Source organism: Crocodylus siamensis, chromosome 1, assembly GCF_052110815.1.
Source record: "Crocodylus siamensis isolate JL-2025a chromosome 1, ASM5211081v1, whole genome shotgun sequence".
NCBI lineage: Eukaryota > Metazoa > Chordata > Crocodylia > Crocodylidae > Crocodylus > Crocodylus siamensis.
The window spans coordinates 246,947,755-246,964,306 of record NC_143395.1 but is presented as its reverse complement, the minus strand read 5'-3'; positions in this window follow the sequence as shown (position 1 = coordinate 246,964,306).

Below are 16,552 nucleotides of genomic sequence, written 5' to 3'. Positions count from 1 at the left end.
CTCAAAACATTTCCATTGGGTAATGCATCTTTTTTATGGTACAAACACAGAAGGGGAGAGCTTACTGAGAAATGTCCATGGGGCCTGAAATGCCACAATTTCCTTTTTCTGAACACTGGGACTATTTTGGAAAGAATGGGCACAGTCAAAAAACTATGGCTGTATTTTGCCTATCTGTGTTACAATGGCAATCAGGATCCTGCGGCTTTGAAGTCTCATATATGTGTAACCTTCTACCCCAATGTACCAAATATGATGGGGTGTCAGAAGGATATTTCCTAATCCTGTCTCTGTCATCAGAGAATTGGCTCGAGAAAGAAAAGCGTTGAGTGAGGCTGGGTGAGATTACACCCAGGTTAGGTTGTGCTAACCACAGATACCAGAAAAATTTAATTTCTTTTTTCTTATGCTGTGGCAACATACCAAGTCAATGCATTGAAGCCCCAATACATTGAACTAGAATTATGTATGCTACATTTGCACTGCTCAAGGATCTCTCCCAGCATTGAAGCCTGGATGTCATTATCCCTGTCCCTCAACCTGTCCCCTAAATTCCTGCTATGACCCTTTCAACTGGGTTCACAGGGTGCAGAGCGAAGTTTAAAGGAGACATTGTCACTATTAACTAACACAGAATGTATTGATTATTTGATAGGCTTCCCACTTGTAAATTAAGTGAATCTGCCATCTATAATGATGCTCCTTGACTTCCTCAATTTCTCGCTGGCCACACACTTTTTTATAGTGAAAAGCACCTCACAACCATCTGGGGAGGAAAACTGTTGGTGGTTATAGTATGAGACACTTATGTTTCTTTATTTCCCTTCTGTACAAACTGTCTAGCTCTTCTGCACTCTGCAAAAAAGGGAGCAGACAGAACTTTGATACTGCATCAAAAAGGGGGGTTTTTTTCTACTTGGTCTCAGACACTTTATGCAATCTGAGGATCTACCAATTATTAATACATCTACCTTTTTCATCATACAGGCACATCCCTGTTTCTAGGGATCAGTGATTCCAGTACCAGTGAAAGAAAATTGTTATCCATTAGGATCTTTTCAGATTTAGCAACTTTATAGGTGAGTAAATGTCCAGCTGAGGCAACTGGATGATGATGATGATGATGAACAGGTAGATGATGATGAACAGCTGATTTCTTTCCTCAAGGGTCATGCTTATTGCTTCACAGAATGTTTACTCTGTGTTGTTGCAATTTTGTGCCTAACTTGATCCTCTCTCTGAATGATTAAGAGCGTATCGAGCAGTAGTGCTGTCAAATCTCTAAGTAGCCCAGACATTTGCTAAGTGGTGGGATTTACACTTAGACCAAAAAAGACAACATATATTTCAAGGAGCCAGTGCGTAAAACACCAGTAATTCTAATTCATTAAAAGTTAAGGGTTTTTCATCCAAATCAGAGTTATTCTTAGTGGGCACATCTACACTTGCAATTAATGCACAAGAATAAACTCAGGAGTTTGTGTGTGTGTGTGTGTTGGCACTCCCAGTAGTAGGTGGGTTATTCACCATTGTTTTAGTCTCCTGTTTATGCCTGCTGTTATGCTTGAAGAGCACTCAGATAAACTTTTTGTTTTGCACAATTAAGATGGTGGCCCACAATAAAGATGGTGGCCCTGTCTGATCTCAGTGAGACAAAGAATCCCTGCAATACACAAAACTGGCTAATGGGATGGGATCCCAGTGAGCAGGATGCTTCCAGAGTCCCATTCTGAATACAAAGCAAGTGCTACAAGGTTGCTCAGAGCCCAGTCCAAAAGGTTTCTTCTTTCCCATGGAGTATTCTGTGCAGCTGCTTTCTATGATGGCCATTGTCCTGGGATTTCTACAATAACCAGATCTTCTAACTACCTGGAAGATAATAGTTGACTGAGGCTAACAAGAAATGCACTGTGTTACTGAGAAGCATTGCCTCAAAGTCTTTTGACACTGTTCACTGACTTGTGTCCCTGGCCAAGCCCTGTAACAAGTCCTCATACTGTTAGGAATCAGGATTAAGTGATATTCAGGTGAAGTCCAAGAACTGGGTTCAGAAGAAGCCAGAGTCAGTGACAAATTTGGGGAACACAAGGAGTCAGAGCCAAAGTCAGGGCACATCAGAAGTCAGTGCCAGAGTTACAATAAGCAAGTGAAGGAAGCACAGAGGGATTAGGTGCAAGTACCATGGTCTTTTCCTGGGCAGGATACTGATGGCAGGCAAGTGCATAGCACCTACTGAAACCTGCATGTATATGTACACTAAAGGTCAATGTAGCACCAGCAGGGTAGCTAAAGAGGGTGGGTGCCAAGTTAGGGAGGATATAAAGCCAGCAGCTGCTGCATCGTGATGTTGGTCCAGCTGCTGCCACTTCCAGAACCACCACCATTGATGCTGCTCTTTACATTGCCCTATCCAGGGCACAGAACTGCCTAGGTATGCCTCTGGATAGCCCACACAGGGGTATAGGGGAAGAGCAACCACCTTTATTGTACAAAGAACTCAGGGCTGCATGTCGTGGAGGCTATGTGGACACCCCTAGGTCCCCCACTACATGCAGTCTCTACTGTAAGCCCCCCACTGCTACTACTGCTCAGGCCCCCTTTCTCGCCCCCCACCCTTGCCATGCCAGCCTGTCACGCCACACCACCATCACATAGGTGATTTTCCCCTCTCCCTCTGCCACTGCCTTATGAGTACTTCAAGCCACCCACCTAAGTCCCATTGACTGGTGCTGGCACATGGGCAGTGAGCTCACCAGGCCTTGCCATGCTGTCCTGGCTCAGAAACCTCACTTGTTGCTAGTACAGAGAAACAGGATAGGAGCCCAGGGGCTGCACAGCCTGCAGGCCACCAGTTGGACCACCCTGGCTCAAATGAATGCTTTTTAAACAAAACAGCAGGCATTAACAGGAGATAAAAACAATGTGGAATAATGCCACCCATTGGCAGGAATGTGTAACACATATACATAACACTGGGTGCATTTACACAAGATGCTAAATGTGCATTAGACTAATTCTACTGGCATTAGCGCATCATGCAAAACAGCATGCTAATACACAGTAGACTTAGTCTAATGTGCATTGTCACAAAAAAAGCATTCATCTGTGCTAATGTGCAGTGCATACTACAGCGCATTAAGCTAGTACCTGTTATTACAGATACTAAACTTAATGCACCATAATTATGGCGCATTAATGATTCCACTCAGTACATAACCATGTTTTTATTTTGTGGTTCAGCATTTTACATCATAGACCCTTGGTTCTGTTTCAGGTCTACTTCCTGAGACACTACTGCATTCTGATTTAAAATGATATAGGTCTTGACAGTATCAAGTGATGGCTTCATCAGGCTTTTCCTTTTTAATGTGCCTTTTGGAATCCTCTAGTACCTTCTATCATTCTGTATACAAATGTTAAGTTTCAGCATATTTCCATTTTCTAGAGTCCCTTGGGTTGTCAAATTATGAAATTAAGCTACAGTACTGTAAAAAAACCCCACACTTCTTCAGATTTTCAGACTGAGGGTCTCTTTTATGTAATACCTACTCTTAAAAAACATGACAACAATGCTTGAATAGAACAGGTAGTTAACAGTTAATAGATGGGTTTTTTGACAGAGTGTACATGTATGAAGTATGAGTAATGGCCTCTGATTTTGATAGCTTTGAGTTTAGCATTATTGTTCTATAGCAACAACAGAGACAAAAAACCTTGTACATTTAAAACAAGAGAACACACCATCTTTTTTCTCCCTATACTTGCCTTAGGGAATTTGAGGAAAGGAGGGAACTTATATTCAGTAAGACAAGATGCTAGCCAATAGGAGATAGTAACCTTCAGGCATGCTCAGTAATAAAGAGGTGTTAGGTAGCCATTGCTTGTGAAGCAGTGGTTTATGCTTATTGCTGCTTTTTTAGTGCTTGATTTTTATTTATTTGTTTGTTTTTGTAGGAGTGAAGAATTGGAGGTTTTCCTGGTCTAGCCTTTAAGCTAATAAGAAATGGAGCAGGTGAGTGTGTTTAATTATCTTTGAAGATTCCTTGTCTCATACAGCTCTGTAAATGTCCTTTCCTTGTCTTGTATCTTCTCCTGGTTCTTCAGGTCACAAGTTTTCCTCAGTACCTATATAACTTTACTGATATCTCTAAGTTTGACCCTGTACTACCTCTCCTGCTATTTTAGGTTCATAAGATTACATAATAGTTCTGCTAGTGTTTTTCTGTCTTGCCCCAAGGACCTCTTGTTCCATTCCAGCTTGGCTGATGGTCCTCAGTCATGAACTACAGCTTGCTATCAGTACCCCAATTCTGGACTTTTTCTCCTGTCTCAGTTCTGACTTGTATCTATCTCTTGCTATTTTTTGCAATGCTGGGTTCTAGCATTGGCATGTTGATATTACTATCAGTATTATTCAGTTCTGACTTGGGCATGTTTTGTCTTCTGTCTAAGTTCCTTACCACTATACTCAGAAATCTTATTTTTCCACCCAACAAATCTATTACTGAGTCTCCCTTCTTCCTCAGGATATGCCACCTGCTGGTGTTGAAATGTGGGATTCTAACTACACATCTGATGATGAGGTAAAAGTACCGTTTTGTCCATGGATAACAGCCGCCTTCTCCCCGCCCCCAGCACACACTCTTCAATTCCTAGGTCTGTGAAGGGATGGTGTGTTGTTTTTTAAATCAAGGTGTGAAAGAGAAATTGCATGTTAAGCACCAATTTAGATCATCTTGTGTTACTATGGTATCTGTATTACTTGATGCTCAACAGCTGACCTGCCAGAGATTTTCTCTTAATTCTTCTGACCCAAACTTTGTCCAAGGTTGCATAGTAAGATGCCTGAAAAAGAGTTAACTTCCCAGAAGAACATTAAGAATAGTTCAACTTATGTTGGACATACTATTAAATACACAATTATACCCTCAACCAGGTGGAGGAAGCTAATTTATTTTAATGTGTTTTGAATTACTGCTGTCTCCTATGGTAAGCAAACCTGGCCTGTTTTTGCTTGCCTTGATGAGAGCTGGAGCCAGTGCTCCCTATACCTCATGCAGTGATCATGGTAGTTTTGGGGTGTCAAAGCTGCTGCTTACTAAATTCTTCCTAGCTTTTTCTTCCCTTCCTCAATAGGGGATAATGCCACAGACCTCTAAAGAGCTTACTTTGTACAGCACTTACAGCTTCTTACTCCTTCCTTGTTCCTTTCACTAAAAAGGCTAATGTGTTATGGAGCCTTCTTGTGGCCACAGGGATTGGATGAGTTCAATTCTTCCATTATGTCTCTGTCTCCAGATCTCCACTAAGAAAGAGCTGCACTTCTGTCTTGGAGAGGATAATTTGGATGATACCCTGGAGTATGACTTCTTGGGCCCAGCCTTGAGGACAGGGAGGTCAGCATCTCAGAAATTGCAGATTGAGGACAGTAACCCAGAAAGTGAGCAAGAAGGTGGCCAGGAGCCTGAGCATCTGGGACACAATAACTGAAAACATAGGCTTCTGGGTTGTGTCTTGATCCCAGACCCCATGTAAAGTCCCTCAATATCTTAATTTCTTTGTGGCAAAAGACCTGCTTGTCACCTTGTCAGACAGCCTTGGAACCCAAAATTAAGAAGCAAAAGGCTATATTACTTCCCCCTTCCTCCATCTTGCCTCAGACCTCTAATACAAGTCTGTCTTTCCCCTGATTTGGATAAAAGGCCAGCTTTCTATAGGAGCTTATCAGACTTGAGGGAGGAATGGTAGGGCAGGAAGAGAATTGAGACCATATTGTACAGGATATAGTGTTTATCATGGGTGACTGGTGCCCCCTAATGGGGGGGGGGTTCCCCAGTGGCCAATTGCCAGTGGCAAACCCAGAAGTACTGCCAGCGCTTTTCTCAGTGGGGGCATGGCCAATCTTGGGGTTCATGTGCACCCCCTACACCTCGCCAATGGTGTTTATAAATGTTCATGTGCCTGGCTTACTGTCTCACTACCTCAGCTGGTATCCACAAGTGGAGCAAGCTTTCTCTGAACCTGTACAGATCTAGTTGTGGGATTTGCATCTAAAGCTGCATTTCTAGCATGTAGGCTTCCAATAATAAAGGGGCTAGTAACAAAGATCTGTATTTATGGAAGGCCTGGTCTGTGTCTGAAGGTCTTAAGAGTGAACTACTAACTATTGGTGTTCACTGAATCTGCTTTTTAGTTTTAGAAATATCTACTTTCTCTGTCTCTCAAAGCACTTGACCTGTGGTTCCCAATCTAGGGAAATGCAGGCAGTAACCATAAGCCATCTCCACAGTACTACTGCATATGTTATAACAAGCCTGTAATTATTTTCTTTATTTGTGAAAAGCTCTATCTGCTATCTCAACATCAGTGAATAAGCAGTGTGATACTTATTTTTTGTTGTTGTTACTGGGGAGAGAGAGAACTGGGCTGTTTTTGTTTGTTTTTTTTAAAGCTGAATTAACTACTAAACCACTTGTATGCTCTTAAGATTAAAATAATGGTTTGACATTTTAAACACTTGTTAATTGTTGAGTTTGATGGATTTTTAACTTCTGAACTATAGTCAAATTGACAAGTAAAAAGTGGTGGTGGTTGTCATTGTTTTTTCTCCAGATATTGTGTCTTGTTAATTCCTTTTATCCTCTAGACCAATACAGCTAAAACCAGGATATCTTAATTCTTCTATAGATTTCAAGGAACCATCTTCTATTTAAGGGAAGCTTCACATGCCTCTGATGCTAGGCAGTACTTAATTGCTCTTCACAAATGTAAATTTAAAGCAGTGTAGCACTTAGACAGGTATTGCAATCTATGCTACAAAGACAGCCTGGTAATAGCATGGCATATTGCCCACTTCTTGTCTCATGACACTAATGCATTGAGAGCTGGGAGTGATCCTGTTACAACTGGCAGGTATATATGTGGTTTTATTTTTATTTAAGCAGTCTAAACAAAATTAAAACTTCTAATTAGCAAAATCTATAAGGAACCATGATCTAACCTGCAGCACATGTGTACCCCACCCCTTCAGTCTAATTTAGTTTTTGGCAGATACTTTTTTTCTGATTCTATTCAACCAATACTGCTTTAAATTATTTGCGTGTACATGACTGTACTTGGATATGTATAGGTAAAATGTTAAAATCCTGTGTAAAATGCTTGTTGTAACTTTGCAAACTAAACACACATTTTTGGCATTAATATAAGTAGGCAATAGACAAAGCCAGCTGTGGAATCTATGCAAGCTATAAAACTTTCTGGGGAAACCATCCTGCAGAGCCTTAATTATGCTTACTTGAGCATGATTTGAGGATTACTCACTTGAGAGAGACCTGCAGGATTGTGCCCCTTGTAAAAATAAAGGCAATCGACTAAATGCCAAACATATTGACCAAAAAAAAATACTGTTTAGCTAATACTAAAATGCCAGTAATTTTGAGCTGTTAAATAAAAGCAGGTTAAAGATATAATTCTGCATGTTTAAACATAAAACAAGGAGATGGAGAGCTAAATTGAAGAGTGACCCCCAAGGCCAGCCTTCTTCATGTTAATAATGCACTAGTGCTATGGAAGTCTACTTTTGTGTGAATAGGGAGGGTACACTTTTAGTTAGTAAGGACAGCCATATAAAACTATTCTGTCTTGACCATAAATGGCTTGTTATAAGAGACCAAATACTTCATCTTGAAGAATGGATTCTAAATTTGTTTTTAAAATAGAGCAAACTCAAGTCTAAAAAGTAACCTGTGTATTACTCTTAAAGGAAAGATAAAGGAGATCACACAAATAGGAAAGGCCTGTTCTGTTTTACTATTGCTGTCACTTGGCTTACAAAACCACAACAGATGTGTACTAATGAAATGTTGTAGTCTTGGCCCTGATAAAAACACAAGATATCTGGCTCAAAACAAAGTAAACAGGCAAGTACTGCTTGTGGTTAACCCCCTGCAGTCCTAACAGAGGGGTGGAGAGGGAAATTAACCACTTCCCTCCCAGAAAGGGCTATACATATTTTAACACTTTATATAAAAAATGCCCCCACTACCACTTCGAAGTGTGAGGGTGCTGATATACAAGACATGGAGACTGGAGCTCCAGAAGACTCAACTAATTGAATCTGCTCCAATGTGCTGTAACTGACTCCCTTAGCTGCCTAAAAAATAATAATACCAGAGCTGCATTATGCTACCCTGTCTCTGCCTGCAGCACTTCTGACTTAAGGGGTGGGGGAGCAGTGTCCTGAATTTCACATATGATTATATGCTCACCCTAACTGTAGCTACCGTTTCCATTGCTATTACACGATTTTAAGTTTTCAAAATTAGAATTTGCATGAATTGTTTTGTTTCCAGATACAGTATTATAAAGCAAGAGAGTATGACTTTGTATCCATTGTGGGCCCTAATATGTTCTCAGGGAGGTACATGGGTAAATGTCGCCACTTCCCCAATTTGCTGCACAAGAATAGCCTGTAGTAATGGCAAACTGCAAAAGCACTGTGCTTTTCTTACAAATAGCAGCTAGTGCAAACTTTTTTTTTCTTTTAGTGTGAAGTTACATGTTAAGCTTAGGCCACACTAAGGACACTTGAACTGGAAGCATCTACACACTAAAGCTTGTTAACTCATGCTAAGTACTGGCTGAGTGTCACAGTTGCACTACTTCGGTTGAGGGTTAACTTTAGGCTGTACTACCTAGCTCATGTTAAGGTAACTTCAGTCTGCTTCATAAAGATAAAGTGAGCAATTTGCAGTCTCCCAGCATCTATGGCTGCACCAATCCCAGTCATCCTGCCCCACCCAGAGCTGGGAGAGAGCCCAGGTATCCTGGCCCCTAATGCTGTCCCTGCTTACCAGCCCTCAAGTCAAAGCCATGCAGTCAAGAAATAATATTATCCCTTAGCATACAACTGTTCACAGCATTTTCTAATTTTAACACTACTTAACACTTCACATACTTAATACAGTCTAAGTTTAATCTGTAATTTCACCCTTAGTGAAATGGATGTGTTCATCTTGATCTATATGAGAGACACTTCCACATTTTGCCCAGAGCATGGAACACGTTCACAGGCTGACTCTCACCTTTTGTGATGTTCTTTGGGATTGCCCAAAGAGCCTTAATAATTCCATCCAAAGTGTGTCAGAAATTACAGGAAATGGGAGAGTCACTGTGTTCTCTGCTTTGACATTGTGACATGTGAATTATCTAGGGGGATTTGAAACACTTAAATCAGATTAGATAAAGGGAGGACAGTTGATGGCCATTTTTACATGTGCTCTGGGACACAGAACTGGGTGCTTTAATTAGCGAGCTACGCTAATTAAAAGTGCATGCACATCATGTGTATTAGTGTCACAGCATGTCCCTGTGCTGGAAAAAAGGTGGCGGGAAGCTTTGAACTAAAACTTGTTGGATGTTTTGTATTTCAAGTTGCGCTTCTGCCATTTTGTCAGAGCAGAGACGCTGATACACGTGACATGCAAGGCTGCCAAGTGCATCAATTTCCGTGTTCCAACAGACTTGATTAATTGGGTCTGCTCCAACATGCTGGAAGACATGTGTATAGGAGCCCAATGTGCTAATAAAAGTGTCTTGGTACGCATGCTTAATTCACACACATAGCACTATTGGGTCTGCCAAAGGACCTAAGTTGGACTTGAGGGTATGGATTCAATTTCTATAATACGGAAAAGGGTATTTGCTTTCTGTCTTCATGGTTGCTGGTTTGCTGTCTAAACTGAAGTAAATGTCTGGAATTTTTGCAGTGTCCATCACCTAGTTACTAGATGCTGAATGATGTAACCCTTGCATCTTTCCAATAGGTTTCAGAAAACAGCAGTAAAGCTGGGCTGTGCCCTTGCATACAGGAAATGAGTTCACACAATGTCCAGGGATTCATATCTGAATGGCTTAAATTCAACCTGGTGTAGTGTCTTGTGTTTTCCTTGTTTTTTAAAATGACCTAGGTACTATTTTATTTCTGTTGTGCCTTTTTGATCAATGCTTAGATTTTCGTATGGCAGGTAGTGATGTAAGAATAGATTTTTTATTTATTTTTTTTTTTTTTTTTGCTGTCCTTAGTCTACAAATCATGACTGGAACTAGTCAAAATGCTTTTTTCTCCTTCCTTTTAGATTAAAAAATAAGTTTAATACTGCCCAAAATTCCAAAAGAAATATTTTTACCAGCTCTTATGATGAATACAAGACTGATACCTAGAAAAGGAGATGTAATGTACAGATTATTTTTCACATCATAAGTATCTGAGAGTGCAACCTATTTTTGTTGTCTTTCTTTGTAACTTAACTCTGTTTCATTAGAATAAGAGAAAAATACATAGTGTAAAAATAAAATTTAAATTTCAAGGTTAACTTAAAACAAGACTTTTTACTGCACCATGAGGTGATCCCATCTATTCTGTACTACATCAAACTTTATTTTTGCTTCTATTCACAAATTCCAGCAGGAAATATCTTGTTGTCTTTGTGAAAATTAGAATAATTTCCATTTTCAATTACTATTGAGTGCGCAAAACACTGATGTAAAGGGCATGAGTCATCATTGGATAATCTTTTATAATTTTGTTTGATGTGACATAACATCAGTTTAATAGTCTGGCTTTGAGCATCACATCATATTCAATGATAGGCCATTAATGTTACATCAGTCTTTCTTGTTATCTCTGATCAGTACACCGTACTTTTTCTGCTGTAAGTGATCTGCCTTAGCCTTCAATACCAAATAATTATACCGCGCTTCAGAAGTGATGAGTGACATCGTGTGATAAGAAAAGCAAAAAAGTGATGTAAATGTTAAACATGTTGCTGCAGTAAGAGATGTGGAAAACTCTCACTAAGGCTAGCTACAAACATTCAAAAAGCCCAAGGCAGAATCAATCTAAATTGTATGTACTTTTCTGTAAGCAGCATAATTTAGCTCAGTAGTAAACAGAACACACGCATGCTTTGGTAGGAGGAAGGCACAAATCTTAAACCACCTTCCACCATTTTTAAACCAGTCTGTGCATCGAACTTCTGCTCTGTTAATGGGTATAGATCAGTTTCCAATCATTTATACTAGTAAAAGTGTAATGTCTGTACCTCCATCTAAAATATATATATATTATAAGGAAGCCATATCTTTTGTAATAGTCAGTTTGGAGAATGGGGCTTGAGTAGGTACAGGGCTGAAGCCTGAAACAGCTTCCCTGTCAGCCTTCTGGGACTGGGGTATGTCTGTAAGAAAGACATAGATGAACAGGGTGTCCATGTTCCCAACCTCAGTAGGACATGCTACTTCTATGAGCGAGAAACTATTATTTACCAACAAAACAAGCATAGGTTAAATGTCCCAGTCTCTTAATCTCAAGTTCTTTCTTTTTATTTCTAGAGGCCCCTGAGACACTGTGACCTTGGAGGTCCTGTCCAATGTATTCCTATTTCACTGCAGCAGATCAGACGCATCAGATATCACTGGCTGAGCAAAGAAGTTATCTCATCAAACAAAGATGTTGTTAACCTGGCCTGATCTGTTTGATAAACTGATGGGGAGTTTCATGGTTGTTTTTCTAGGGTGTTTTTTTGTTTTGTTTTTATCCCATTTGTCTTTGTCTGTGTCTCTTTCCTGGTATCTTACAAGCTTTGAAGGACAAAACCAAATGATCATCAGACTTTGAGATGAGTTTTCCCTAAAAAGAGGAAGTCTGTAAGGTAATAGTCAGTGAGTTCTGTATGGACCCACCCCTCTTCCCCAGTTTCTGAGCTGTAGAAGACATGGGTATGTTAAAGCTCCCAGCTTGAGAGGCTGGCTATACTTAAGGCTGTAGATTAGTGATTTTTTTTTTTCAACCAAGGTGCTCTGGCATGTTGGGGTGCCTTGAAATCCTTTTAGGGGTACCATACAGTGCAATACACAAAGAAAGGTTATTCAAAATAAATTCAGAGATTACATATAGGAATCCACAGTGTTAAAACTATTCTGACCTGTTATGGGCTCTCTAAGCCATTTGAAATCGCAGAATTGTTCTATTATTTTCCTGTAGTAAAAAGACGAGTGAAAACTAAAAGCTGGCACTTTCTGAGGGGTGTGGTTGAGAACCGCTACTGGAGAAAATGGTTGAAAACCACTACTGTAGAAACTTATGCTTTCAGCTCTTAAGGTTCACTTTGCTTCATCCTAGTAATTAACTAAGACAGTCACTGTCACACAGGGTGGCCATTGATCCTGTTTTATACCAGATTGTCCTGTTTTTTAAATCCTTTCTCCCCTGTCCATTTCTAAATGAGGAATAGACTGCAAAAAGTCCTGTTAGATAAAAAGTTCCAGTGGAAATGCATGTCAATCACTTGTCCTCAAGTGATTCTGTTGGCTGTGACTAGAGGTAGAATGGTTCACAGCCAGGAGGAGCAGGGTTCTGAGCCAGTCAAGGAAGAAGGGAGGGACATGGCCTTGTAGTGGTTCTGTCCCTTGCTCCTGATTGGCCAAGGGACCTGTTGCATTGCTGATTTGGAAAGGAGATGGCAGCAGCCTCACCACTGATTGGCCGACAAGACCAGTGGCTCCCCCTCCCCCAACCAAGGGGATGTTCTGTATTCTGAGGATGGGTCAGTGGCCAGTGGCCAGCCTACTGTCACATAATGGAAGAATCCATAGGCAAAGACTATAATACCTCTGCTCTGGATTAGCCAGAAGGGAATGTATACATTTGCATATTTTCTCAAGTACCTATTGGGAATCAAACAAAAGGACAGGATTTGTTGATTTCACTTCCAGGAGTGATATGCTCCTCTATAGGAAGAAAAATTCTTCTTGAAATCCTTCTTTTTGTTTGCTTGTTTGTATATGTTCCTTTTTTTTTTTAAACAGCAGCATACTTTTAAAGTAGTTGTCTTTTAATTTTTATGTTTCTAATTTCTTTTCTATAGAAATATTCCAGTTTAAATCAGTGCAGGAAGAGAGGATTATCTGAACAGTAGGGTATACCACACTGGAGTCCGTTAAACCATTCTATTAAATGATTGAATTAACCTAGGATAGATTTTGCATGTGTTATGGGTATGGACACAGGTGGCACTTGGGTTTAAACTGCATTTAAACTTGTCTAAAGCAGACATGTACAATGCTACCTGGAACAGTTTAAAAGTGTATCTGAAAAACCTAGTATGCTTTTTGAACTGATGCAATGTTACATGTAGATGACAAGTATATATGCTTGTTTGGTCTTCCAGGCATCCCATACTGCATCATTCTTCCATCCCTCCACCTCCATTCTGGTACGTAGATAGAATTCTGTTTTTCCTCCCCTCTCTTGGCACTTCTTATCAATAAAATCCTTTGCATTGCTTATTCAATGAAGGCTACTACTCTAACAACCTATGCCTGTGCCCCCTAGTCAGTCTTTCCCCTTCATGATGCTCCTACAGTCCAAACACTCCCTCCTCTCACTTCAGTCAGGCAAGCACACTGCAGACTTCCTTCCATTGTAGGCTACTGAAGTTTATTGAACCAATAATTAGTAGTGAAGGAAAAATGCACTCCCCATCTGCAGGTCACAAGTGCCCTAGAGTTCTGAAAGCATGTGTGCAAGCCTTTCTTTCCCCTGTGCTTGCTTACTGGAAAGTAGGCTGAATTGGATGATCACTCCCACTCCCTGGTGTCATAGTCCTGCCAGTTTGCAGAATTCATAGGAAAGTAGTCCTGGAAGGGACCTCAGATCCATCTAGTTCAGCCCCCTGCTCCAGGCATAATGATCCTTAACTAACTCATCCCAGCCGAGGGTCTGTCCAACTTGCAATTCAGAATTCCCAGGGAAGGCAATTCTACAGTTTCTCTAGGTACCTTATTACAATGCTTGACTATGACTATAATGAGAAAGTTCCTTTTAATCTCCATCCTAAATTTCCTCTGCTGCATCTTGAGGTCACAGAGACAAGCTCATCTCCATCCTCTCTGTAATCACCCTTCAGATATGTGAAGACTGTTAATAAATCCCCTGTAAGTAGGGTTATTTAGTCTTGGGGAGGGAAGACTTCTTTCAATCTGCACTCATAAGTAAAGGCCACTAGAATTTGTAATGGAAATGCACTGCATAGCGGCATCTTTAATCTTACAGTTTCATCACCTGCTCATGGATCCCCTTGTGACTGATTGATGGAGGGGCCCCACCCCTTGCCGCTGATCAATGGGTGGGCAAACACTCTGGTTTTAAATATACCACAGTTTTTGCCTCCTGCTGCTGATTGGTGGAGGGGCCCTGGCAATCCCACTGCTAGCTGCTGACCACAGGAGAAAAAACTGTGGCATATTTAAAACTGTAGTTTTCACCTCCCAGCCATCAGGAGCAAGCAGGAGGGCTGATGGGGCCCTTCCACCAAATAGCATCAAAGGGGCATGTGCGGGAAACTTCAAGATGAAAGGAGCCACTGCACAGCTCAGTTCTGTTGTGAATTTGTGATCTTACTCATAAGTCGTGCTTCCCAGGCCCTTAACCACTTTTATTACCCTGCACTGAACTCCTTTCAGTCTGTTCGCATCCTTCTCAAAGTGTGGGGACCAAAACTGAGCACAATACACCAGGTGAGGCCTCACCAATGCTCAGTAGAGTAGAAAAATTGCTTCCCTTAATTTGCCAGTGCTGTTCCTGTTAATACAGCCCAGGATGCTGTTGGTTTTTTTGCAACAAGAGCACACTGTTCACCTGTATTCAGTTTATGGCCTACTGAAGCCCTCAGGTCCTTCTATGTGGTTTAGCAGACTAGCCAGACTTTCTGAAATCTGTATTTTATGCATGCATTTATACCATTCAAAGTACAGGCCTTTTCACTTGCCCTTGTTGAATCTTATATGACCTATTGCAGGAAGATCAAAAACTGTGTGTCAGGAGCATTTTTATCCAAAGTCTTCTCAAAGGCTTTATTTGCCTATGATTCAGTCCTCCTCTGCTCTGTATCCTTTGTGATGAAGAAAAGGGATCAGGGGAGACATGACCCTTATTTGTACATAGTACAGAAGACTGTACCTAAGGATAGATCCAATGCTCATTAATGTCCAAAGGAAAGGCTACCATTAACTTCAATAAGCTCTCAATGGGTGTCTAAGTGTGCCATTAATGCACAGAAATAAACTGTGGAATCTATTGCTGCACAGTTTATTGCACCCAAGAACCTGCTGCATTTACACATGCACCTGGACTGCAGCACAATGAACTGGGTCGCAGCAGCCTCAGCTGGCAGAGGGCTTGGCAGGAATCAGCTTGCCAGCCTGGGACTGCTGTGACAGGGCTCAGTGTCTCAGAGGGGGCCAGGTGAGGCAGTGTGCTCCAGAGGGGTGCTGAGTGCTTCAGCGTGAGGCTACCCAGTGCAGGCAGCCCTTGCACTGAAGCACCCTCATGCCCCAGCCAGCTCAGTCAGCATCTATACATGCGCTGTTAAGCATGAAAAAACTCCACATCAGTGTAGTACTTGTATTTTTCAAAATGTCATTGTGCTTTCTTTGCCATGTAACAAGAGGAATGGAGTTCCTTTATTTGTGAGATGTATATTATTGAAAGGTATGCAATGCAAATATTGCTGATCCCCAGATATGTATATTCACATGAAACTATTGGAAAAAATCCAGTCTGAAGGATTAATACCACATAATGTTGAATGTGTCCAATTATTTGTTTTAACTTATCACAAAAGTACTTCATTTAGTGATAAACAAAACAAAGAAGAAACAGAGAGAGAAATCCAGGAAGCACAAATGAAAAAACTAAACAATCTGTCTCCATAGTTCTTAGGAGTATAAAGAAAGATATAGATCCCTTAAGAAGGAAGACAGGAATAATATATTATTCCTATGACATACAGTCTATTTATATATATAAATGGACTTTAAGTCCAGTGCAGAGATGATCATAAAGTAACAATCATATCTAAAGTAAGCATTGCCTATGTCATCTTTATTAAAATTGTCAGAAGAAAGCGGAGGGTATCTACAGAGTCAATATATCAGAACTCAAGAATTATCTCACTTTTTTTCTCTTTCAAAACACAAGCTTCTGTACAGTTTGTGTATATAACTTTGACAGTTCTGAGAATAGAGCAGATAAGAAAATCGGATTTACATCCAGCAGTAAATGTCCAACACTTATTTTTATCCTGAGTCATAGCAAATAATTAAGAGAGAAGTAAAGTATGGGAAATACTTGTAAAATAAAGAGTTCCATGTCAATCTAACCTAAAATAAAGCGCTTTGGTTTTTTGTTTAGGTTTTCCTGGTTGAAAATTCCACCAAAATCAATTTCTTTCATACTAAACATACTAGTTCAGACAAAACTCCACTTCAGTTTAACAGTACTACTCTGGAATTCACCTCCTAAACCAGTGGTCTCCAACCTCTTTAAGTAGGAGTTCACCTTTGGCATTTAAAAGCAGCCCAACATCTACTGTGCGCCATGCATCTCCATTTCCCCCCTGACCAGCAGGTAAGTCTGTGGGGAGGGAAGAAGGCGGGGTAGATAGAGGCAGAGGGAGAAAACATTATTTGGGGGTGTACCTCCCCAGCAGAT